This window comes from Penaeus japonicus, unplaced genomic scaffold (genome assembly GCF_977035675.1).
Source record: "Penaeus japonicus unplaced genomic scaffold, GWHDUDI00000001_assembly GWHDUDI00000012, whole genome shotgun sequence".
Lineage (NCBI taxonomy): Eukaryota > Metazoa > Arthropoda > Malacostraca > Decapoda > Penaeidae > Penaeus > Penaeus japonicus.
In genome coordinates, this window is record NW_028234414.1 from 45,667,919 (window position 1) to 45,671,794 (window position 3,876).

Sequence of the window (3,876 nt, forward strand, 5' to 3'; positions counted from 1 at the left end):
CTATATGAGCCAGGAAGGTTCTATATGAGCCAGGAAGGTTCTATATGAGCCAGGAAGGTTCTATATGAGCGAGGAAGGTTCTATATAAGCAAGGAAGGTTCTATATGAGCGAGGAAGGTTCTATATGAGTAAGGAAGGTTCTATATGAACAGCGAGGAAGGTTCTATATGAGATAAGGAAGGTTCTATATGACAAGTGAAGGTTCTAGTAAGTAGAGCAAGGAAGGTTCTATATGAGCATGGAAGGTTCTATATGAGCCAGGAAGGTTTTATATGAGCCAGGAAGGTTCTATATGAGCCAGGAAGGTTCTATATGAGCCAGGAAGGTTCTATATCAGCCAGGAAGGTTCTCTATGAGCGAGAAAGGTTCTATATGAGCAAGGAAGGTTCTATATGAGCGACGAAGGTTCTATATGAGCGAGGAAGGTTCTATATGAGCCAGGAAGGTTCTATATGAGCAAGGAAGGTTCTATATGAGCCAGGAAGGTTCTATATGAGCCAGGAAGGTTCTATATGAGCCAGGAAGGTTCTATATGAGCCAGGAAGGTTCTATATGAGCCAGGAAGGTTCTACATGAGTAAGGAAGGTTCTATATGGTCAAAGAAGGTTCTATTTGAGCAAGGAAGGTTCTATATGAGCCAGGAAGGTTCTATATGAGCAGGGAAGTTTCTATATGAGCAAGGAAGGTTCTATATGAGCGAGGAAGGTTCTATATGAGTAAGGAAGGTTCTATATGAGCGAGGAAGGTTCTATATGAGCAAGGAAGGTTCTATATGAGCAAGGAAGGTTCTATATGAGCAAGGAAGGTTCTATATGAGCGAGGAAGGTTCTATATGAGTAAGGAAGGTTCTATATGAGTAAGGAAGGTTCTATATGAGCAAGGAAGGTTCTATATGAGCAAGGAAGGTTCTGTATGAGTAAGGAAGGTTCTGTATGAGTAAGGAAGGTTCTATATGAGCAAGGAAGGTTCTATATGAGCAAGGAAGGTTCTATATGAGCAAGGAAGGTTCTATATGAGCAAGGAAGGTTCTATATGAGCAAGGAAGGTTCTATATGAGCCAGGAAGGTTCTATATGAGCCAGGAAGGTTCTATATGAGCCAGGAAGGTTCTGTATGTGCCAGGAAGGTTCTATATGAGCCAGGAAGGTTCTATATGAGCCAGGAAGGTTCTATATGAGCCAGGAAAGTTCTATATGAGCGAGGAAGGTTCTGTATGAGCAAGGAAGGTTCTATATGAGCCAGGAAGGTTCTATATGAGCATGGAAGGTTCTATATGACCAAGGAAGGTTCTATATGAGCAAGAAGGTTCTATATGAGCAAAAAAGATCCTATATGAGCAAGAAAGGTTCTATATGAGCAAGAAAGGTTCTATATGAGCAAAGAAGGTTCTATATGAGCCAGGAAGGTTCTATATGAGCGAGGAAGGTTCTATATGAGCGAGGAAGGTTCTATATGAGCGAGGAAGGTTCTTTATGAGCGAGGAAGGTTCTATATGAGCCAGGAAGGTTCTATATGGGCAAGGAAGGTTCTATATGAGCCAGGAAGGTTCTACATGAGTAAGGAAGGTTCTATATGAGCCAGGAAGGTTCTATATGAGCAAGGAAGGTTCTATATGAGCAAGGAAGGTTCTACATGAGTAAGGAAGGTTCTATATGGTCAAGGAAGGTTCTATATGAGCCAGGAAGGTTCTATATGAGCCAGGAAGGTTCTATATGAGCAGGGAAGGTTCTATATGAGCCAGGAAGGTTCTATATGAGCGAGGAAGGTTCTATATGAGCAAGGAAGGTTCTATATGAGCGAGGAAGGTTCTATATGAGCGAGGAAGGTTCTATATGAGCAAGGAAGGTTCTGTATGAGCCAGGAAGGTTCTATATGAGCCAGGAAGGTCCTATATGAGCAAGAAAGGTTCTATATGAGCCAGGAAGGTCCTATATGAGCAAGAAAGGTTCTATATGAGCCAGGAAGGTTCTATATGAGCAAGGAAGGTTCTATATGAGCCAGGAAGGTTCTATATGAGTAAGGAAGGTTCCATATGAGCCAGGAAGGTTCTATATGAGCGAGGAAGGTTCTATATGAGTAAGGAAGGTTCTATAAGAGCAAGGAAGGTTATCTGTTATGATGAGCGTGTTATCAACCATTCGGATTACAACTATGAGGGCAACAGGCATTGCAAATAACCCTGCATGCAGAATATAATTCGTGATTTTCCCAGTTGCATCTCGCATAGCGCACGCTGGTACTGATACTAACCCACCAGCAGAAATAAATTACTGGTGCCTTGATCTATTTCAATTTATTTCATTCATTCATCGATTCTTTAAATTTCATTTTTTGTTTTTTTTGTTTTTGTTTTAAAGAAGCGCTGTTTTTAGTTTTTTTTTTATTTGAGATAAAATGTTTGGCTTAACACGGAAGCTCCATATATCATCTTTTTTGCACATCTTCCTTGAAAAATTATATGATATTATAATGTCTAAGTTTTCGTGACCTAATTTGACCTCCGTACAGGGGGAATTCTGGAAATATTCCTTAATTATTATCCTTCTGTTCATTTTGATGAGTTTGATATTTATGATCTTTTTTTAAATATTTCTAGAGTGAATGACTGAGAGAGAGAGAGAGTGTGTGTGTGTGTGTGCGTGAGAGAGAGAGAGAGAGAGAGAGAGAGAGAGAGAGAGAGAGAGGGGAGAGAGAGAGATGAGAGAGATGAAGAGAGAGAAAATGTGAAGAGATACAAGAGTCTAGATAGCGAGAACAAATAACAAAGAGACAGAAAGCAGACAGATATATATATATATATATAATTATAGATATATATATATATTTAATAATAGTATATATATGTATATATATATAATTATATATATGATAGTAGTATATATATACTATATATATTATATAGTAATAGATAGATAGATAGATAGATAGATAGATAGATAGATAGATAAATAGATAGATAGATAGATAGATAGATAGATAGATAGATAGATAAATAAATAAATAGATAGATAGATAGGTAGAGAAAGAGAGAGACAGAGAGAGACAGCAAGACCGAACCAAAGAGAGAGAGAGAGAGAAAGAGAGAAAGAGACTAAACAGCATACAACCAGTCTTCAAAAGCGAAAAGGAGAAACAGCCAAAGCAAAAAAAAAAAAAAAAAAAAAAAAAAAACAAGAAGCAACAGCAAAGGCCAAACAGGACAGTCAAAGGCAGTGGACGAGAATTAACGACCCATTCCTTCTCAGGCAATTACAACCCTCGCTGTGTTTGCCTTTGGTGTTTTCCTGTCCTCCAAGATTATTTGTTTTCCTTTGTGTCCCGTCTTTCCTCTCGGACCCTCCCTCCCTTCCTCCCTTCCTCCCTTCCTCCCTCCCTTGTCATTTATTCCCCCTCTACCCCTCTCCCCCTCACTACAATCTCTTTCCTCTCTCCCCTCTCTTCCTCCTCCTCCTACTCCTACTCCTCCCTCTTCCATCTTTCGTCTCCTCTTCCTCCTCCCCCTTCGTCCTTCTCCTCCTCCTCCTCCCCTCTCCTCCTCTTCCTCCCCCCATCCTCCATATCCTCCTCCTCTTCTCCTCCTCCTCCTACCCCATCTTCCTCCTCCTCCTCCTCCTCCTCTTCCTACTCCTCTTCCTCCCCCCACCCCCTCTTCCGTCCCCTCCTCCTCCCTCCCCCTCCTCCCTCTTCCCCTCTCTCTATTCTTCATTAGTCCAAGTAATTGATTATCTAGTTAGCTATGTATGGCCCTCGTGCTCATTTGTGCAAGAGATTAATGTAATTGCTATGTGTTGGATCATCTAGAGGGTGGTACTTCTGTGTGTGTTTGTATTCTTTCTCATTTTCTCTATGTGTGTGTGTGTGTGTGTGTGTGTGTGTG